At 39.4% G+C, this 23,579-nt stretch overlaps 1 long non-coding RNA gene across 1 annotated transcript in view; it reads right to left on the bottom strand.

Moving 5' to 3' along the window:
- Positions 1-23,579, bottom strand: part of LOC132681090 (uncharacterized) — a 47,957-nt gene that overhangs the window by 2,356 nt on the left and 22,022 nt on the right. The window contains exons 3-4 of the long non-coding RNA XR_009610834.3: positions 20,249-20,362; positions 5,000-5,132 (exon numbers count right to left, since the gene is read on the bottom strand). This is a non-coding gene — a long non-coding RNA (uncharacterized LOC132681090). The remainder of the gene's footprint in view (positions 1-4,999; positions 5,133-20,248; positions 20,363-23,579) is intronic.

Raw genomic sequence — 23,579 nt, 5'->3', positions numbered from 1 at the left:
TTAAGTTCTTAGAGGTTATCTGGAGTTCTGTAAGGAGAATGGACTACATGGGAGAGAAAGGTGGAAACCTGGCAGTACTTGGCAAATAATTACCCACACATGTTTTCAGGCAGACCTGAAGAGGATAGTTCTGAAACTGGGGGCTTGGATTTTTTACATCAGAAAAAAAAAAAATCCCATGTGAAAATAACTGGTATCTCTATTATGCAACTGAAGATGTGCTACTATCATATTAATTTAAAAATAAAGGAATAAACAAATCCTGATGATTTTCAATGCAACATGGAATTTCCTTTCATTTTTTCCTCAGGCCCTGGGGATTTATTTCAAGCCCTTATGTTGTATTCTGTGGACTTTACCTAGGCACACCATATAATTTCTAAGCAAAATAGCAAATTACACTTTGGTGACATTTTCTGCAAGATGAAACAATCAGAAAACAGGGCTACCTGCTGGCTACATTCGGCTTTGCTTTTGCCATTATGAAATTCATGCTTCTATAAATTGGCAGTAATAGAATTTCACCTACCTTATAAATAGCACTTTTCAAGTTGGATAAAATGTTATCTCCAACAGCGGTGTGCCACAGAAATAGAAAACAAACAAATCAAACAAAAAGCCCTCTAATTTTTGTATTGTTGGATGAAATGTGGTGGGCTTTTTTTTCCTGCCAACTATCAACCCACAGAAACAACAGGATCTAGTCTGAAGTTCTATAAAGATTTCAGTTAAGATGAATGACTATGGATGTTTTAGATATCTTTACTGAACTTTTCTGCCAGCTTCAATGAATACTCACTCAACACTGTCAATGACTAGTAAGCCCTAGCTTGATTTTTCTCCCATAAGTAATATTACAGAAAATATAGCTAAAATACTAGGAAAAACAGAAATTATATGTCTTCCCAAATTATAGAAATTTCTGATCTTGTTCATATCTTCCTCTGTGAATTAAAACACCAAGGTAAGTGCCTACCTAGTGTAACCTAAATATAGTAACACATCTTACTCATTAACATTAGTAATCTCCCTTTTTACCTTTAGAAATGTAAAAAATAAAAACAAACAAAAAAAACCTTCAATAATTTTATTTTCTCTGAGTAGAAAAGAAAAATCTGCATGACAAAAGAATAAAATGTAACACCATAAAGAGAAGGGAAAACCTGCTAAGGATTTGGTGTAGTATGCCTGATTTGGGCAACAGGGTACTATTTTAGCTTACATTGCTCAGCCTAGCTTTCAACACAGGGAAAAGTAAGCAGAAGATCAGATTTTTAAAATTCTCTTTGGGCCAGCCTCAGGTAAGCAATTTTAATATAGCTATTGACCAGTGGAAGAAAAGAAATTATTTTCCTGGACATGTGATTACAAAATCAAATGTGGAATAAATGCAAACAAACCTGATATTAAAAGGCATAGCTTCTATGAAATGAAAGTGTGATTATTTTTTAAGCACTCTTTCCAACTTAATGAAATTTACCAGAGTGAATTTTAAATAGTATGTCTGAAATAGCACTTTATTTGCAGAAATTCATTTCATGCAAATTTTCAAAACTGTATTTAAAGTAAAGCACATCGGGCTTATTAAATGATGTGCATGATAGCTAGAACAAGGAAACCCTGGAAGTCAGTTTAATTTCCTTCTACTTCTCCCCTTCTCATATCCTTTTCTTTCACTCTTATTGACAGGCTCTCAAGACCCCACTGTTCCTGCTCTGTGGGGTGATAATTGCCATATGAAGCAGGAAGCTTTAAACAGAAGAGGAATTAAGTATGCCAGGGCCAAGCTTACCTGTGGAAGCTGCCATCATCATGTGATTTTAAAAGTTCCAAAAGACCTCCTTGCCCTCCCTCCCAAATTTTGCCCACTGGCTTCTACTTCAGAGCCAGAAATTGCCATAATTTCTACTCATTGACCCAAAGAAGTGAAGACTCTTACCTAAATACCATTATTATATATGAGAAAGAGTGTAGCAAGGTTTAAGTGGAAGGATAAAGAATGAACATATAAGAGTTGTGAACTTGGCACATCAGTGGGAGACTCTGAAATCCAAGCTAATTAAAGTGGAAATTTCATCTACAATACACTTGGTAAGGGTGAAATGAGGTAGATATAGGGTCAGTAAACTGGAATCTTGGTAGATAAGTAACATGGTGAGTAATGAGTGTTCGATTTCCAGAGAAAAATGAATCTTCTCACTGGAGCAGAAGTCCAAAGTCTTGAGAAAAGCTGATTCAGGAGATACAGGGAAAACTAGGCACCAAAGAAGCAAATCAGAGATAGGTCAGATGAGTTTTTCCCTGGGGACATCTTAAAGGCATCAGACAACTTCCTAATTGATAACAGATAATATGATCAACTTTTACTCAAACATTTGAGATCACAGCATAGAAGTAAAGTGGAGTTGTCTAGTTGGTTGATAGTAAGTATCTGTAACTTAAAAGACCAAACAAGACTGATGACCTAAGAGAAAAAAATTACAACTCATCCACAGTGAGTTGATGGAGTGACATCACCAGGAAAATATATTAAAGAGTAAGACAGAGAATATAGCTGCAAAGACCAGGAGTAGCTACTGGGCTAGAAAAGGGGCAAGAGAAAGATTTTGAGATGAAAAAGAGGAGCCAGAAGGGTCTAGAAAACTAAAGGAAGAAAAAAAATTTCAAGAAAAGTGTAGACAACAGTGTCGATAGTTGGAGAGAAGTAGACAGAATAAGGACTCTGAGTAGAGTAAGATGGAGGGCACTGATGAGCTTTCACTGCATAGATTCAGTCGAATATAACAGGCAGGATAGGCTGTGTAAAAAGAAGATGGAGGCACAAAATATAATCTACTCACTGGCCATTAAAGGAAATAGAAAACCGGATGATAACTCAAGGAAGCAGTGATGTCAAGGGAAGAATTTTCTCATGGTAGAGGAGACCAAAAAGAGAAAGTAGATCTTATTTTCTCCTTTTGGCTTGAAGGTAAATAGTGAGCACAAGTAGGCAAGACATGTTTTGGCCACAGGTCCCTTTAGAAAACAAACTGGGACAAAATTAACTCCCCCTCGAAAGTAACAGATGTTGGTGTCTCTGCCAGATACATTGTTAAGGAATGAAAGATGTTTCTGCAAATACTCCTCACTCCATTGCACCCCATCCCACTCCCACCCTGCAGACACTGTGTGCTTTCTAGCAGTTTCCCACCCACAGGACCTCCGTCCAGCCCTTTCCTGCATCAGGCCTGGTGGTGGTAAGACCCATTCACCTCCTCTGTTTCAGCTGAGCCATCTACTTGCCTCTAAACCAAGGTTTCCCAGCTTCTGCACTATTGTCATATTGAACCAAATACTTTTTGTTGCCATGGGGTGGGACTTCCTGTGCATTGTAGGGTGCTTAGGAGCCTCCCTGGCCTCTCCCCACTAAATGTCAGTAGCATGCTCTCCTACAGTCCCAACGATTAAAAAAGTCTCCATATACCGTCAAATGTTCTGGGGGCAAAATACTTCAATGCCACATGGAGAATCACTGCTACAGACACTTCTTTCTCTTGATTCTTCCTAGAGTTCAATACACACACCCTCTCCCACCCAGTTTCTCCCACATTTCCTGTCTCTGAAACAAGCAAATGACACTTTTTTCTTTCCAACAATTTTTCACAAGTCTAAACAAATACAATCCTGAAAAATTCCACTGTCAAGTATGCTAACGAAATGGCCATGCCCCTAGATTCCAAGGGAGTGTGATAGGAAAGGAGGGCTGCAGGTTCCATGCTCCCTTCCTGGGATTCCTTCTTGGCTAAGCCTGGGATATGGCTGCATCCCAATTATGGTGACACTGGATGCCAGACCCACCTCCTGATTCAGTCTTGGACACACATAAAGGTTGCACAGCCATTAGATCCGGTAGGTTGGCTTCATTATTTCTTGTCAGGTTTTGGCCTCGTGGTCCCCCCTTTTTGCCAAAAATTTCAGTGTAGTTTCTCGGCAGTTTGTTCTTCTTCTGCTAGTCCTCTAACCTCTATCCTTCCGATATTCAGATTGCTCAAGTTTTGGTCATTATTTATAGACCTTGTATCACATGTAGAGACTTATGGCTCCTAGCCCTCATCCAAACAGGAGAGTGAGGAATAGCATCTCCCATTAGACTCCAAGTCCCCCTCCTTGGCCCCAGGCTGCCCTGCAATGACCTGTGCTCACTCCTTTAGTCTTCCAGGTGGTCTCCAAGGCTCTGGCTGTGTGATCGAGCCCTCTCCCCCGTCTCATTTTTCTCTGCACTTTTCATTTGACTAAAACATCTTTTTGAGTGTTGAAACTAGTTTGAAATGTTAGACTTCAATAAATTCTTCCCACAGTCCAAGCAAGGAAGTACATCCTTGCTCAGTTAAAGTGAAAAAATAACAGATACATATTGAGTCTAATAAATTATTAATAAATTTCTAATGGATGACACTTGCTCCACCACTTTTCAAAAGCCTCTCTGAGTCATTATTTATGTCCTTTCCCTCATCCCTCTGAGGAAGTAGTTCTTTACCAGGTCAAGTCATTTTACACAGACCCCAGCACTAACTGATAATTTAGTTAACTTAGGGTTACATCCCTGACCTCTTGATCAGTGCAGACATTAAAAGTTCTTGCTTCTAACACTCATACATATATCCACATCATTCAACATCATTCTCCTGTAGTCTATTGGTCTCCTTAGGGTCAATTAGCAGTTTTTAAACCAAGATTAATACAAATTTAAAAAATGGTATGGGTTATTATAGGAACATCTCCACAACCTACTAATAACTTAAAAATACAAATTATAAAATAATACAGTTAGCAAAATGTCTTGTGTTTAGAAAAATATATACAAAGCAAAATTATATATATAATCATTTGTATATAAAAGTGATTACACGTACACACTATGTACACATTTATAAATACGTATATATGCATATGTATATATAATTTCCAAACATAAAGCTAGAAAAGTTCAAAGACAGAAACCACACTTCAGCAGGGTTACCTTTGAGGAGTCTGGCACTGGAGAGAGGCTGACCCATGGGGAGAATCTTCTATAGTGCTTCACCATGTGGATGCAGGGTAGAGAGACCATTCCCCGGGAGATGAATGTCAGGGTGTTCCTCCTCCACCTGATTCTGTGTTTTAATAAGTAAAAAGGTACATAAGAAAAAAAAGTTCTTACTTCTACACTCAGCCCCTTTATTTTTGGAAATGTATTTGCATATGTCTTTGGAATCCTCTTTTTGAATTATTTCATTCATTGTAATATAAGGCAATATTTATTGGTCCCATAAAAAGGAAAGACCTTTGGTCTCCTATCTTTCTCATGTTTTTATCATCGTGAGGATGGTTACCATTTATCAAAAACAGTCTATCCTTAGTAATACTCTCCACCTGGCTCCCAGATCAATCAACATGCCTGTAAATATTTTTCTTTCAGCCCTCTACCCTCATATAAACACCTAGAGGAATAAGTGCCTGTTTTTCCACTACCTTCTGGATAATTCCTTTAGTCCCTGCTCCAAAAAATAACTAAACACTTCCCCTAAGGCTTTCATAAAAAATTCCTTCTAAATCCTACCAATTCTCCTCTCAAACTATATAACCTAGCTGAGCCACTGACTCCAGCATATGCGTAACTTGAAAGAAAGAAAGAAAGAAAGAAAGAAAGAAAGAAAGAAAGAAAGAAAAAGAAAGAAAGAAAGAAAGAAAGAAAGAAAGAAAGAAGAAAAAGGAAGGAAGGAAGGAAGGAAGGAAGGAAGGAAGGAAGGAAAACAGAAAGGAAGAAAGGAAGAGAGAAAGGAAGAAGGGAAAGAAAAGCCCAGCCAGAAATGTCAATACAGGAGTCCAGGATATCCACTACCACTTTACTTAGGACTGACAGGAGACACAAACACACACACACACACACACACACACGCACACACACACACACACAAGCCCAGCCCTTCCCTTGAGCAAAGACTCTTAAGAATCTGTAAAATGTATATATTGAATCGATCTACTCATGTCACAGATAAAACTAACAGGAAAGAGCTTTCAGATCATTCTATTTCCTAACCTGCAAGATGAAGAATTATCATTTATAATCACTTCCCACTGCTAAAAACTCAATACTTAACAGTAACTTTAACTCTTGGTTTATAACCAAACTTTTTATTTAACTGACCTGGAAGGTTGATTAAAATTCCATTTGGTGTTATAATTTAAAAACAAGTGAGATGACACTTCTAAGAATACATACACATCCACTTTTTTGAGTCATTTGGAAGGATTATAGAAATAAATGAACTGCACAACGAAACCAGTAGAAGTGAGAGTTGGTCCCTGTGGGTGTGTGGGGATTGAGTATAGCGAGGAAGTGATAAATTGGGAAAGGAGAACAGGATGCATCTCTCTTTAGGCCACAGAAAATAACATAGGAAACTGTTAAAGAGTGTAGGAAGGGTTTTCTCCCACTTCTTTCCTCCCACAGGAAGTCACTAATACTTTCTGAGAAAAGAGATAAGTCGTCTAGTTTTTACCCATTAGTTAAAAACAGCAATTTCTAGACTTAAGCATATTAGTGAGGACTGCCCTTTACAACAGCTCAAGAAAACTCCACTTAGAAAGAAAATACTTGACAGTAATCCCCATTGTTTCTAAGGTAAACCCACTCTATATTAAATGTAACTTTAAAACTGTGACTTTTATAAAGAATAGCAAGTGGGTTAATACTGGAAATTCTAAGGCCTTGCTAAAAACACTTCAAATGTAAAATAATCCTTATCTAGAATTAATGAAGCAAAAGGGGGAGCATAAAGAAACGTATGCTTTTAAGGGGCATTTTAAGTATGAGTATATGACATGCCAGCCTTTTTGAGAACCTTTGGTAGAAACAACTGAGTGGAGCTACTTGGTGCCCCCATTTCCCTCCTTATACCCTCCTCTGAATGATGTGAAGTAGGTAGCTCATATGGGGAAGTAGGTAGCTCATAACAGATCTTAGTCTGGCATCCTTAATCCAGAAAGACACTTTAAGAGGCCAGGTCAGTTTCCATGGAGGATGAGGCTGGAACACCTCCCTTCCACTCCTTACTCCCCCCATACAGGTGCTTACTCCCTGGGCTGTCCCCAGAATTAACCTTGAAGCCCGGCAATCAGAGAAGACAGACATATATTCAATCTGGTAAAAGTCCTGAGGCTAACATCTCATCTCTAGAATTTAACCACTTACTAGCCTGCTCCTAAATCATTTTCACTAGGTCATGATGAAAAAAACATTTTTATCTCTAATTCAATCACAATTTATGGTTCTAAGGAGAAAATAATGGCATTGAAAGTCAAAAGTTATTTACAGAACTTCTGATATGTTCTGCCTTCTAGTAACATGTGATTCTTTCCATAGTTCTATTTTTTATACTGACTCCAAAGAAATAGGTTCTTAACTGTTTAACAATTTTGAAATTATTATATAATCTTTTTAAATTATTTAGAGATCTACATTTAAAGACTTGAAAACTATAGAGAATTTACATTGTTGACTTCCACAAAACAGCACATATTCAATACATACCATCCCAAAATTTTGGGATGGGTGAGTGTTGGTTTACAGGTATGTGTTGTAACCTGAATGAAAATACCCCTGAAAAGAATATCTAACTTCCATTGCCATTTGGCATGCCAAGCTCTGGAGGTTCTCTTTCTCCCTGTTTTAGGATCTCTATTCCCTTCACACTTGCTAACTCAGCCCACATTGTTTTGTTGACATGTAGAGAGTGAGGGTAGGGTATAAGTCTTAACAGGTTAGCATTTTGACTGCTAGAAGACTAATATTACTAGGCAACATATCCATGTTTCTTGCCTGATAATTAAGACCCATATTTCGGGGATCCACGGAATCTCAACACCCCAGAAATGCCATGTAGCATTAAATATTTCTGTGCTTTCTTTCCCACTGTTATGGGCTAAATTTGTATCCCCACCTCCCCCAAAATTACTTTGCATAAATAATTACATTAAAATGAGGTCATTAGTTTGGGCCCTGGTCCAATATGACTGGTGTCCTTATAAGAGGAAATTTGGATATAAACATGCACACAAAGGAAAGACAGGAAGAAGGCACAAAGAATATGATAAGACAAGAAGAAGACTATCATCCACAAGCCACAGAGAGAGGCCTGTAACAGATCCTTTCCTCAAGGCCCTCAGAAAGAAACAATCCTGCTCACACCTTGATCTCAGACTTCTAGTCTCCAGAACTATAAGAAATTAAATTTCTGTTGCTTAAGCCACTCAGTCTGTGGTACTTTGTTATGGCAGCCCTAGGAAACTAATACACTTACCAAAGGAAGAAGAGTACAGGAAGTTTTAAGATGCCAAAATGACAGATTGTAAAACAGTAGGAAATGGGGAAGTTCATTAAGATGACAAGTGGGAGCCAACAGGTTACATAAGAGTACAACTGTTATGCACTCCCCATAAAGGAAAGGATTAATTTTAGGTCCTGCTGGACCATGCAGAAGGTGTAAATTAAAGAAAATTATCTCTCCAATCCTAGGTTTAAAGAAAAAGAAAACCCCATAGAACAATGAAATATAAGATACAAGGTAGAAAAAAGAAATCTGCCATATTGAAAGTCTATTACTTAAAATAAGTAGTCCTAACACTTGAATACATAAGACATTATACAAAGTCTTTGAAGCTGCACAGTGGCAATTCTAGGATTCCTTTATAATGCTGAAAAAAGTCCCACTAATGGACTTCCAGGAAAACGCTAGTAAAAACAGGCCTAGGATAATTGCAGAACAGTGAATTTAGGCTGGTAAGAAATAGATTTCAATTATATTTATCTAATCATTGATAATGGATTTTTCCCAAAGTAATTTTTTTATATCTACAAACTTCCTTTTACTAAATAATGATATATAAATAGTGACTTGAAACAAGTCATTAATCAATTTTGGCTCTCTGTTTTCCCATTTATAAAATTGAAAATACATGGGTTATAGCTACACAAATACTTGAGATACCCAGACTGAACTTACTATCTTCCTGGATAAGAGCCAGCAGAGGTGGCACATACAAAGAGCATTTAATATATAACACGTTATTCTTTTTTGCTCTGATCATTCTCATTCTATCATCCTTCTCACTAGGGTGGAGAAATGTACCATCTAATGTTTCACAAAAGAGAAAACATTTTTCTGTCTTTCATGTCGTGGAGAAGCCTGAATTATCTTAATCATACATTGTGCTCTTGTCTTAAACATCAACATTCCCCTTGGTCTTCTATCCATGAGCCAGAATATTGGGTTGATTATTCTCCTGGAAGCACACTCTTTGCCAAGGTTTACCATTATTTTTCATTAGTTTCAATTCTGAAAGGAAGGAGACAGAGCCTATATATGATGATGAATGGGGTTAAAGGCCCAAGGACTAACATGATTGTATAAGAAGCTACTGCTGGGTGATATATGAACATATTGGAGTAATACATGCTAAAAATGAGGAGGCAGCACAGAGCAGTTGGCAGGACAACAGGCAGCCTAAATTACATCATTCATTTAATAGATCTAACATATGGTAGCTATTAGATCTCCAAAACAAATGCAAGGCTAACCAACACTCTCATAGAAAAAAGGCTTCCATTCTTAATTTTTTTTTTAATAAAAGGCCTCAGTCCAAGTTGCTGCCAATTCCAACACAATAATAACATATATCTCTAAACGAAATAATAATCTGGACCTTGCCAAGAAATTAACAGTTTCACCTGATAATGTATGCTTTAAAATGTTAAATGTTCTTGTTTTTGTCTTTTACACATTTCTCAAGGAGCTATGCAGGAATTCAATGGGATAATTTAATGGTTTTAAGCAGCAACTGAATTCTGTAATATATAAATCAGCTCATAATTGTTTTCAGAATGAAAGATACAAATGCTCTATATTAAAGCTGGCCTTTGCTTAAAGCAAGTGAAACATATCTTTGATTCTGTCATTTTCCAATTAATCTCATTTTTGTGTTGCAAAAAACATAGGAGAAAGCTCCAGTGATCTTTTGGGGACGTAATTTTGCCCTTGTTTTACATGGTTTTCCAATAGTTACCCTAATCAGAAAAAAAAGAGAAAGAAAGAAAGAAAATGAGTAAAAAGGCAAAGTACAACCACTATCCCTCTATTAATAATCCCCAGAAATGTTTTTTTTTTTTTAATTTTTTTTTTTTTTAACGTTTATTTATTTTTGAGACAGAGAGAGAGACAGAGCATGAACGGGGGAGGGGCAGAGAGAGAGGGAGACACAGAATCGGAAGCAGGCTCCAGGCTCTGAGCCATCAGCCCAGAGCCCGACGCGGGGCTCGAACTCACGGACCGCGAGATCGTGACCTGAGCTGAAGTCGGACGCTTAACCGACTGAGCCACCCAGGCGCCCCGAAATGTTTTTTTATCGTATTAAGTAAAACCTTTCATCTAGACGCCAGTTCTTCTGGTGAACTGCTCTGGAAGTCTCGGGCCTTTGTGAACACTCCAGAAGGGAAAGGACCTAGGGCCGACAGATGAATACAAAACAACTTCACCCCAAAATTCAAACAGGGACCCAAAAGATAGCTGCTTCCTCATTGCCTGCCTCTGAATTCTATGTTTTATTCAGGTCTTTCCCAGCATGACCCTTGTCCTTTGAATTCAATTCCTTCCAATTTAGCCCCTTGCTTCTTTAATCTGACTTCTCCCTCATCCCACTTTCCTTTTCCCAGTTGTTTAAGGCTGGAATATCATTCTTCTGCCCAGAAATTTCCAACATTTTAAACTTTTTTAAGATCATTTCTCAGGGTATCCGGGTGGCTTAATCTCAGTTAAGTGTCTGACTTCAGCTCAGGTAATGATCTCACAGTTCATGGGTTCGAGTCTGCATCAGGTTCCGTGCTGACCATGTGGAGCCTGCTTGGGATTCTCTCTCTGCCCTTCACTTGCTCGCACGTTCTCTCTCTCTCTCTCTCTCTCTCTCTCTCATTCTCTCAACATAAATAAATAAACTAAAAAAAAAAAGAAGGGGCGCCTGGGTGGCTCAGTCGGTTGAGCGACCGACTTCGGCTCAGGTCATGATCTCACGGTTTGTGAGTTTGAGCCCCTCATTGGGCTCTGTGCTGCCAGCTCAGAGCCTGGAGCCTGCTTCTGATTCTGTGTCTCCCTCTCTCTCTGACCCTCCCCCACTCAGGCTCTGTCTCTCTCTGCCTCAGAAATAAATAAACATTAAAAAAAATTAAAAAAAAAAAGAATATCATTTCACTTCCCACTATCCATTCACCTTTTTCAAGATGCATTCTCCCAATTTTCCTCTGGTAAACAACTTCTTCCTTATTCTGTGTAAGTGCTTATAGTGAAATTAACTCCAGCCCTGTCTCCAGGGGTATGCAAGAATTAAATCATATCAATCAAACAATTACCTTCTACCCCCCTTCTCTTACCATTAATCTCTACTTTAAGGTGATGATGAGTTTAGGATGGGCATGTGAACCAATCAGATCTGATGAGAAACAAGTTCTAGAACTGCTGACAAAGACAAACTCTGTTTTATTGGGCATAACCTGGGAAGATACAGACCTGTAGTATTGGTGGACATATTTCCAATACATGAAACCCAAGAATGAAGCCACAGTGAATGATCCAGAGTGAAGAGATGGTGTGAGAACACTGTGAGACTATTTACTGTTGCCATTTACTTCTTACGTTACTATTTAATTATCTCAGGAGTAGAATTGTATACCCCTTGAGATCTTGGTACCTTAAGCTATGTTCTTGGTACCTTAAGCTATGTCTAACATAGTTCTATATTTGCTCTACCAAAAAGGAATTACATAAATCTAATAATGTGTACATTATAATAAAAGGTATGTATATCTTTGCCCCACATTCTCATTCACACCCCAAATTCAAATTAACCTGAGAGACGTAAACTATTCTTCCTTCAATGTGCCTCTCATAGTGTGAGCATCTCACCACACTGAATGTGATTCTAGAATTTAAAGAAACCTTAAAACAACACTGTCCATAAACTCAAGGCACCTACTTCATATGGAGCTCAACTGAAGATTTAACGATATTTTAAGGGAAGAGTGCCTGACTGACTTACTGGATAGAGCACGCAACTCTTGATCTCAGGAGAGTTCAACTCATCTCTGGTGAGTTTGAGCTCCATGCTGGGCATAAAGATTACTTTAAGGAAAAGAAGAAGAAGAAGAAGGAGAAGGAGAAGGAGGAGAAGGAGGAGAAGGAGAAGGAGAAGGAGAAGGAGAAGGAGAAGGAGAAGGAGAAGGAGAAGGAGAAGGAGAAGGAGAAGGAGGAGAAGGAGGAGAAGGAGAAGGAGAAGGAGAAGGAGAAGGAGAAGGAGAAGGAGAAGGAGAAGGAGAAGGAGAAGGAGAAGGAGAAGGAGAAGGAGAAGAAGGAGAAGGTTTTAAGGTAATTTTCACTATGAATATTTGTGTTAAGTTGATTTCACGAACAAGCTCCTGAATAATATGCAACTCTGTTTTATGTGACAGGCTACTGCAGACCCCAGTCATACTAAACTCTGAAGAGAGATTGATGTGGGGTCCCTGGGTGGCTCAGTCAGTTAAGCATCTGACTTCAGCTCAGGACATGATCTCATGGTCTGTGGGTTTGAGCCCCGTGTCAGGCTCTGTGCTGACACCTCAGAGCCAGGAGCCTATTTTGGATTCTGTGTCTCCCTCTCTCTCTGGTCCTCCCCTGCTCATACTCTGTCTCTGTCTCTCTCTCAAAAATAAATAAACATTAAAATTTTTGTTTTAATAAAAAAGAGAGATTGATGTGATTTAAGTGTCTGTAGCAGGAGCTTTATATGACATTTCTTTTTTTTATGTTTTTTTTTAATTTGTGAGAGAGAGAAGAGAGAGAGAGAGAGAGAGAGCATGTGTGCACGAGCAAGTGGGGGAGGGGCAGACAAAGAGGGGGACAGAGGATCCAAAGTGGGTTCTGCCCTGACAGCAGCAAGCCCGAAACAGGGCTTAAACTCATGAGCTGTGAGATCATGACCTGAGCCAAAGTTGGATGCTCAATCAACTGAGCCACCCAAGGGCCCCAATATGGCATTTGATAGCATACTATAGGAGAAACGTGTCTACTTCTCAGCTTGATTTTCAGTCTCCAGAAGACCATCATTGATTGTCATGAGTCCATGGGGACAGGACAGGTAACTAAGAGAGAATCTGCAATATGAGAGTGTATAAACCTTTAAATTCTTATAAAACAGTTCCTTTTCCTTTTTAGCAACGCTTATGCTTCTCTGAGCCTCATTATGGTTTTTGTCAAGGAGAGCTGATGAATAGGAACATAAAAATATGAAAGTCCCAGTACCAGGTATCAGAGTGAGACCTCAGAGATGTATCAGGGCCTCAGACAGAGACTGACCTTGAGGTACATGTAGGCAGATGGGACGCTGACAGCCTCACACAGATGCCTGTGTCCTAGCATGGTGCACAGGCATAGAACATTCCTATCTCCTCTAGCCTGGCATAGAAGAAACAGCAGAGCCACCTGAGCAGAAGGGGCCATGAAGACTGCTAAATATAAAGGATAGAGAGAATGTGGAGACCAGCATGGATGGGTGACCACAGGCCAGGTGGGACAACGTACAGTCCAGAGATCCCAGTGTAGAAACTGCTGCTTCAAGATCCCTGGAGCATAGGAATATATGAGAGGCTCTTCTGGCCCCACTTGCCAGGCATTCTACATAGCCATTCCCCCAGAACGGCACTGGGGCACCAGAGCTTAGAGCCCCTCTCGAAGGCTCCACTGGTTCCCCTTCTCACCCTCCAGCCTACAGGATCTTTCTCTAATCTTGAGGGAAGCCCTATTCTCTTCCTCCTACTCTTTCTAAATATTTTTTCCACACCCAAAATACTCTTAGTTCCCTAAGGACTTAGGGTTTGGAACACAACTCTGGAGAGGTTCTTTCTATGCTGTCACTTCCCTTACTGAGGTGATGAGCTCAGAGCTGACCATCTGCTCCAAATGGAGAGAGGAAAGGAAGTGCCAAAAAATATATAATAATAAATCTCAAAGATACTATTCCACAATATTTTCTTCCTAAATTAAATATTTATAGCCCTGTAAGTGTACTCTATCTGCAGGTGTTACTCCTCACCCTCACCAACTGCACCCTTCCGAACACACACGTACCACAGGTTGAGACCTGGGTCCAAATCCCAGATGAGAACTGCTGTGCACAAAGCAGCCCCTGACCACAGGAGTGTTATTTCCCCCAGGCTCCCAAAGGTGAGAATAGACCATGGGTGAGTTCTTCCCCTTATAATGCTCCCTATCTGAAGTTCCCCAGGAAATTCTTCCATCTCTCGTTAATAATCCCTTGGCTCCCTGCCCCCCAAATTCACCCATCACTTCCACTGAACTGAGAGGAGGCCTTGAGGGACTCACTTTACAAAAGAAGTGAAAGCTTTTGTTGACTTAAATAAGGCAGCAGGTGTATGACCAGGCTCCCCAACCTGACTCTCCACCATAACTTCATGCCTAAAATCTTTAAGATCTCTGAGCTTTAGAGGTCTGGAGAAAGAAGGGATATGAGGGTTTACTGAACCCAGACTCTTGAAGGTACAAAATGGCTCTATTCTCTGTCCTCTAAGTTTTCTGAGACGCTTTCCCCCTACCTTCACTGAGTAGGCCTTAGCTCCAGTATTAGTGGCTGATGGTTTCATTTAAGGTAATTTCACCATTAAAATGTTCTTCTATTCCTACCAACAAAACAAAATAGGGGTGTTCTTGTACTTCACCAGAGTCTTAGAACTGTCCACCTTCCAATGCAGAGCAGCGTCCTCTCAAGGCTTGTTAAGGAGTCCTTCTCCAAGAGATGTCTGGCTGTGGCCCTGGCCACTGCATCAATCCATAGCACAGTAAAGGGACACCCACTTGGCAGAGCATCAGGATCCTTCTGCCTTGGAAGCTACCTTAAGAACAGCCTGGGTCAGGGGATCCCAAAAGAGCTGCTATGATAACTGCCCATCTGTGCCATCTGTCAGGGCCTGAGCTGGTGCTGCTGGAATCACTCCTTCCTCTCCGGAATCCACTGGCTAAAATCACTGTCTGAGAAAGATGCCTTGAAAAGAACATATCACGCACCTACCTTTTTAACTACATTCTTGGTACTCACAGAACTCAGATCTACCCATTAACTTTATTAAGGTTAACAATTGTCCTCTTCCTTCTCCCCACCACTCTCAAGTTGCCCAAAAACTTCAAAGCATTTTTTGTAGAACTATTGCCAATTTAAATTTCACTACAGTCCCCTGGTTTTCCTGAAATCACTGGTATCTTGAGTACCTACCTTGTCTTGGCATGGGATTACAAGTGTTGCCCAAAATGGCTTGGCCCTAATTCTGGAGAGTATCAGTAATCTGTATTTCAGGATGTGCTGCATGAGGAATCACAGCAATTCCGGACAGGTCTCCATGGGTATTGCATACAAGTCTTGACCCTCAAAGCAAGTGTCCTACCAACACAATATTATTTTTATATAATTCAGTCTAGCTTTTGTTTTAAGCTCCATTTCACTAAGAGGCAGAAATGATATCTGGTCCTTTGTCATTCTTCCTTTCCACATTGCCCTTTTCCTGGGTTGTAGCTAAGTCCCCAGGGATTCCACAGTGCCCTGCTATTACTGGTCACCTACTAAGGCATCCGATGGCCTGTCTGGTTTTCTCTCATCACCATTAAGACCTCCCTCACTTCTGTCTGCAGGGTGAGTCCAGTGACTTCCTCCCCTGCTTATGAGCCCTGCTTCAGTGACTCAGGAACCTCTGTGAGGCCATTTGTGGCTGGTATGCTGAAACGCACCATGTAGCAGTTCCTGTTCTGGATTTAGATCCTTCCCCATGGTTTCTCCTGGAAAGTGGGCAGAAAGCCCTACTATCTTGGGTCTCACAAACCTATCTCAGGTTGCAGATTCTCCAGAACATTTGGAGTTAAGTCTCAGAAACACTGGTCATTCCCTGCCAAGGGCTTGGCCTGAAAGACTATGTAGGATGACCATTTTCCACCCATGCCTGGAGAAGTAAAGAAAGCTTGTGTGGAAAGAGAATCAAACAGGTCCTCATAGAGAAGCAGAGAAATAAAGAAAAGGAGCCAGGAAATTGCTACCTTGGATCCTAATGGTTTTTTTGGTCATAGTCTAGTTCCTCATGAGGCCAGAATGAATCTTGGCTTTTGGATTCTTTAATATAAACTTTTATCTTTCCAAAAAAATTTAATCTGAGTAGGTATCTGTTAAAATGGATTCACATCTTACTTCCAGGTTTGATTTTAAAGTCAGTAACTTTTTAAAAATCACATACAGTAAAACTATCCTTAAAATACACTGATTAGGGATGCCTGGGTGGCTTAGTTGGTTAAGTGGCTGATTCTTGATCTCAGCTTAGGTCATGATCTCATGGTTCATGGGTTCGAGCTCTACATTGGCTCTGCATGCAGAGCCTGCTTAGGATTCTCTCTCTCTCTCTCTCTCTCTCTCTCTCTCTCTCTCTCTCAAAGTAAATGAATAAACTTTAAAAAAATACATTGGTTAAAAATTATAGTGTGCAGGGGCGCCTGGGTGGCTCAGTCGGTGAAGCGTCCGACTTCGGCTCAGGTCATGATCTCGCGGTCCGTGAGTTCAAGCCTCGCGTCGGGCTCTGTGCTGACAGCTCAGAGCCTGGAGCCTGTTTCAGATTCTGTGTCTCCCTCTCTCTGACCCTCCCCCATTCATGCTCTGTCTCTCTCTGTCTCAAAAATAAATAAACGTTAAAAAAAAAAATTAAAAAAAAAATTATAGTGTGCAATTTTTTTGGATCTCTCCCCCTCCCCAGTGCGCTCTCTCTCTCTCTCTCTCTCCCTCAAAATAAATGAATAAACTTTAAAAAAATACATTGGTTAAAAATTATAGTGTGCAATTTTTTTGGCAACTACAAGTTGATTTTATGCCCCCCCCCCAATTTATCACTTATAAGTGTTTCACCATTCACTCCAATTAATTCTTCAATTTCTTCTTCAAGAATGTGGGTGAATCTATCACCACTAATATACCTGGTCACCAGAACAATACATTTCTTTCCATTGTCAATGACAAGAATAATTTTAAAATTAAATCATTCATACATTATTTCCATAGGTTTTGACCAACCTGCACTGACTGCTGACTACTTCAATCCTCTGTATTATTTAAACTTTTTCTTTCAATTTCTTTCTCTCTTGCTTTCACTCTTCATTTAAAGAAATTCTGAAGTTGAATAAGTTAATTATGCATATGATGAAATCCTATTACACTTGCAAACAAGCAAATGACATTGGAGATCACCTGCTTTTAGGACAACTTCTATTCATTCTGCCAATGTGGAAACTAAGGGCCAGAGAGCAAGTGCTCACAGTCATTTCAAAAGTATAGAGTGGTGATTAAGAATATGAGCTCCGGGATTAGCTACCAGGGTTAAATGCTGGCTCCACTACCTACTAGCTATGTGCTGTTGGGCAAGTTCCCTAATCTCTCTGGCCTCAATCTTTCCCTCTGTAAAATGAGCATAATTATAATAGTATCTACCTCACTGAGGTGTTGTGATTAAACATGAAAGTATAAGTGAAGGGCTTTGAGCAGCACTTAGCACATAGTGAATGTTCAGTAGAGGGGAGACTGGCTGGCTCAGTCAGTAGAGGATGCAACTCTTGATCTTGGGGTCATGAGTTCAAGCCCCGTGTTGGGCCTAGAGCTTACTTAAAAAAAAATTTTTTTAAGTGAATGTTCAGTATATGTTAGCTGTTGGTTTTTATTAGTCCAAGGACATGAGCCAATTAGTAGCAAAGCTGAAATAAAAACTGAGCTTTCCAAATACTTGACTGGTGCTCTCCCCGTGCCAGGATCTCTCTCATTGTGTTGTCACGACAGTGACCGGCCAATAGTAAGAAGTCAGTATATGCTTCTTGGATGAGTGCAGAGGTGATAATAATCTCTGATCACAGATCACTCCTGTCCTACATGGCACTGCTCTGATCACAGAGCAAAAATCCATGTGTGGGACTTTCAGTGATAATAATGGTGAGTCAAATGAGTCCTTGCAAAAATAATTTATTTAGGAAAATATGCATAATATATTTCTAAATATTCCACAAATTTGAGATGAATGGTGTTAAATATATATATATGTGTACATATATACATACATATATATGTATGTATAAGAATAATGTGGAAATTTTGTGCATCAAAATGTTAACACTATGGTATATAATTTGGAGTGTTCTTTTGTTGTTTTCCTTTGGGCTTTTATTCACTCTCAAGTGTTCTTCAGGGAGCATGAATTATTTTTTTTTTTGCTAGAAGAAACAAATAAATGATTTCATTTAAAGGTAGATGGACCAAACTAAAAGTGAGTTCAATACAAATGGAAAAATTATTGATAGTATCCTTTGTCAGTAATTCTTCATAATTCCCCAGCTTCATAAGGCAATTTTGATGGAGTTCAATATGAACAACTCAAGATTATGAAAGTAATTACATTTAGCTTAATTAAAATGACTAATTGTTCCACTTCTGCTCACATAACACCTGGTAGGACTGATGCTCAGGAGGCTGGGCCTAAACAGCTTAAAAAATGCACAGGTGCTAATTAAGAAAAAAATGTTTTCCAAAAATCTCAAGTAGACCACAGCTTGGGGTCAGAAATATCACATTTGGCTTGAAATTACATGTCATATACTCCTAAACAAATAAGCAGATAAATGTACAAATGAATAATAATAAGAGGTAGATGCCATGTAGTATGTGACACCTTGTCAAAGTTACTGCGAGCAAAACGTTTAATCCATCGGTGGTATTGCTTTTCAAAGCTTCCCCCTTCTCTTCTCCCTCTGCCCATTCAAATCAACTGAAGTGAGTGGATATAACAGTGGAATACTGAGTGTGGTGGGCAGCCTTGAAAATGGCCCCGGTGATTACCATCTCTTCCTCTTCAGAATGGCATTCTATAACCCCCATCCCTGCCTTGAGTGTGGGCTGGACTAGTGGATTACTTGTAACAAATACATTATGGCAAAAGTGGTAGGATGTCACTTGCAAGATTAGGTTACAAAAAAACTGTAATTTCCTTCTTGGCCACCCTCCGAGGGAAGCCAGCTGCCATGTTATGAGCTGTTCTAGGACTGTTCCTGTCCTACATGGCAAGGAACTGATGTCTCCATCCAAAGGCCAACAAGGACCTGAGGGCTACCAACAATAATGTGTGTGAGACTGGGGAAGCAGATCCTCCCCAGTCAAGTCTTGAGAAAATGACAGCTCCACCAAACACCTAACCTGCAGCCTTGTGAGGGAGCAGAGGCACCCAGTTCAGCAACCCCCAGACTTCCTGACCCATGGAAATTGTGAGATAATAATGTTTGTTTTAAGCCCCTAAGTTTTGCTGTAATTTGTTATGAAGCAATAGATACCTAGTAGACTGGAGAACAAAAAGAAAGCTTAAACTAATATCATACAATATAATCAATTAATAACAATAATAATAGTAGGCATAAAAACTAGAACAATTTGGGTAACAAAATAATGTTGTATTAGATCATAAAGTGGAATTGGATTATAATGTATACATACATTGTTACTGATATATATAAATTATTGAAAAAGAGGAGGAAGGAAGGCATGTATCTTACAGAAAAATTCCAAATAATACATATTAGCTTCTCCCGATTACAAGGAGGTAGATTAATCTCCCATGAAGGGATGGACTTAAAGACTTGATTCCAGGGGCGCCTGGGTGGCGCAGTCGGTTAAGCGTCCGACTTCAGCCAGGTCACGATCTCACGGTCCGTGAGTTCGAGCCCCGCGTCAGGCTCTGGGCTGATGGCTCGGAGCCTGGAGCCTGTTTCCGATTCTGTGTCTCCCTCTCTCTCTGCCCCTCCCCCGTTCATGCTCTGTCTCTCTCTGTCCCAAAAAAAATAAATAAAAAACGAAAAAAAAAAAAAAAAAAAATGAAAGACTTGATTCCAAAGAATATAGTATAGATAGGGGAAATGTGACTTTACAATGGAGAAACCTGGAAAACTCCACTTTATCTAAGTGATCAAGACTAACAACAGCAGGGATAAGTCATGTGGCTATATATAGCCCTTTCCCCACAGGGGCACCACACCTCTGTGGTATTCTTCCCCAGAACTCATAACCCAGTCTAATCATGAGAAAAATACAGACAAATTCATAGTAGGGGATATTCTACAAAGTATCTTACCAGTACTGCTCAAAACCATCAAGGTCATGAAAAACAAGACTGGGAAACTATCATGAACCAGTGGAGACTATGGAGATGTAACAACTAATGCAATGTAGTGCCCTAGACTGGATCCTAGAACAAAAAAGGGACATCAGTAAAAAATAAATAAATAAATAAATAAATAGATAGATAGATAGATAGATAGATAAGCAAGCCTTCTCCACTTCTCCCTGTATGTCTCTCCTCTGTGTGTCTTTTATAAGGACACTTGTCATTAGATTTACAGCCCAATCAAATAATCCAGAACAATCCCATCTTGAGATCCTTAACTTAATTACATCTGCAAAGACTCTTTTTCCAAATAAGGTCACATTCACATATTCCAGGAGTTAGTTTGTGGACATATATTTTGGGGGGCCACCATTCAATCTACTACAGATGTTAACATTAGGAGACGATGCATGAAGTGCACATAGGAACTTGCTATATTGCCTTTGCAAATTTTCTGTGCACATAAAATTATTCCAGAATAAATCATACTTAAAAAAATAGTTAACATTTAAGCAAAGCTGGCTTTTGACATAAAAATTCAGAGACTGAAATAGTAAGAAGAGGTATCCACAGACATCATTTTGAGGACAGCAACATTGGCACAGCAGACAGCAACACTGGCGGCAACTGTTATCTATAATTTTGTAAAGAATAACACTTAGATTAATAACAATACTATAGAAGACACTTGAAATAATTTTGTTTTTTGTAAGTACGTCTAAGTTACCAAAGATGGAAAACCATCCTGCTCTTTCAAATATCTTCAACCAGAACTTGGAAGTGAAGGATGTGAATTTACTTTTATGTTTGGTTACTTTTCCTACCCTTTTTAATTACAGATTTAGAAGAAAGGGGTCAATATGTATATACATATATTTACAGATTCAACATCACAGCACATTTCCAAACTCTACAAAATTTGCTCTAATTTATTCAGTGCTTTAAACAAACGCAAGATAAATAGTTCCAATGGTTGATCCTTCTTCTGTATTTATCAACAAAGGCATTCCTACAGTTCAAACCTGTGATTTAAATGCTTAAAATTATTATGTGGAGTTGCCCTACCCAACTTTTTTTTTTTTTTTTTTTTTGGTCTCCTTTCTGAGATACATTCCTATCTAATGAACATTGATCTGCTTTCTTTTAATTTCCTTGGGTTATTTTCCTTAATATTATAAAGTGGGATCTATTGTTTCAAATGGTTCATGTTGAAAAGTGATTTCAAGTTTATATAGAATTCTCACTCTTGTGGTTAGAACTCTGCACCTTTTTGGTATAGGGGGAAAAGTCTGCACTTAGATGACAGTCAGATATGGACAAATTCCCACAGACACGGAGTACAGGAATGTCAGGTTCCATAGCCCTGGGATCTAGCCCTGACTACAGACCAAACTTCACTGACTTGGTAGAATGACCACTCTTTCTTTCCAGAGTCATCCAGGGTCAGATAGAGATTAACAGAAAAAACAGGAAATTGATTCTCCATTGCAAGTTTCTCTGTGCTTCTGCACACAGAACATGCAAACCCTCTTAAAATAAAGCACTTGGGGCACCTGGATGGCTTAGTCGGTTGGTTAAGCATTCGGCTTCGGCTCAGGTCATGATCTTGCAGTTTGTGGGTTCGAGCCCTGCGTCAGGCTCTGTGCTGACAGCTCAGAGCCTGGAGCCTGCTTCAGATTCTGTGTCTACCTCTCTCCCTGCCCCTCCCCCACTCACGCTTTGTCTCTCTCAAAAATAAATAAACATTTAAAAACAAACAAACCACTTAGGAAACTCATTAGGGAGAGTGCAATCCCTGGCTTTTTCCCTCTGAGGAAAATACATGCTGTTCTTCTCATATCTCATCTTTTCCTCATCATCAGATTCTAAAATTAGAACCTATTGTGCTGTTTAAAGTGACATATTTACCAACGTTGAAAAGAAAGTGAAGATATAAGATATTATAATGTTTAAAAACTATACAAATCACTTTTTCCTCTAGTAGCCAGTTTTTAAATCATAAAACCGTGTGCTTTCTTTACCAATCCAAAGATGTCCTCCTACTTGTCCTTCTTTACCTCTTCCTGTCTCATTCGAACCATTATGAACACTCCCTTTCCTCACGCCTATATCCCAAATGTAAGTTCTAGTCATCCCACCTCAAATCAAATGATCTCTGAGAAGTTCCTAACTGTTCAGTTCTACTTGCCTAGTGTTATCTTCTGAGAGAAGCCCTTACTTCAATTGCAGGAAGAAATTTCCTGGCAGTTATCTTCTTTAATTTCCCACCATCTGTTTCTTTCTATGTTCTTCCAATCTTCCTTTCTTCACAGTGATCATCCATTTTTTTTTTTTTTAAATGTTTATTCATTTTTGAGACGATGCAAGAGACAGAGTGCAAGCAGTGGAGGGGCAGACAGAGGGAGACACAGAATCCGAAGCAGGGTCCAGACTCTGAGCTGTCAGCCCAGAGCCCGACGCGGGGCTCGAACCCACGAGCCGTGAGATCATGACCTGAGCCGAGGTCGGACGCTTAACCGAGTGAGCCACCCAGGCGCCCCAGTGATCATCCATTTTAATCACTGAATTTCATAAGACAAAGTTGCCTATGTGACCACACCCCTCCCTCACCAACATCCTTTGGACTGTTCTAGAGGAACAATTATAACACTCAGACTATTAAACTAGGCATGCCAGAGGGGCATTAAGCTAAACTTTTTTGTGGGGAGGCATAACGTAGGGCATCTAAGTCTTACAGGGCAATAGCAGGCTCTGAGTACATTGCTTCTTTTCCCCATATTCTATCATTTTGAGGATCCTTGGAGAGGACTGACTCTGGACTATTCATGAAGACTTTCACACCCGGCTATAAGATTCCTCAATGTAAATGATAGCTACTGCCACTGCTACCCTCCCTAGAATCCTAAGGGTTGAAGTCCACTGTTGCTTTCTTCCATTTGTTGTCAGTCTTCTTCCCATTTTACAGATCTCCTTATGTTCCAGCTTCCCATATGCCTGAACACATTGTTTCCTCACTACATCTAAATATTGTTTAAAATTTTAAAAGATACTCCAAGTTATTTTACCTATTCTCCCAAAATAACATCTGGTATTTCGAATCATAGCCATGATACAAGAATGAAAATATGAACTTTATTGTGGCTATAAATATGAATGAAAATACTCATAAGAGTGGCTCAAGAATAACCTATTCACAGAAAATTAATACCTTTATTATAATAAAGAAACTGTTCATAATAACTGATAAGTCATTCAAAAGTGATCTAAGAAAAGGACTTCAGAAACTAATTAAGTTGTG

Source organism: Panthera onca, chromosome A1, assembly GCF_046562875.1.
Source record: "Panthera onca isolate mPanOnc1 chromosome A1, mPanOnc1 haplotype 2, whole genome shotgun sequence".
Classification (NCBI taxonomy): domain Eukaryota; kingdom Metazoa; phylum Chordata; class Mammalia; order Carnivora; family Felidae; genus Panthera; species Panthera onca.
Note: the sequence above shows the minus strand (reverse complement) of the source record. Positions and strands in the feature narration are given on the sequence as shown.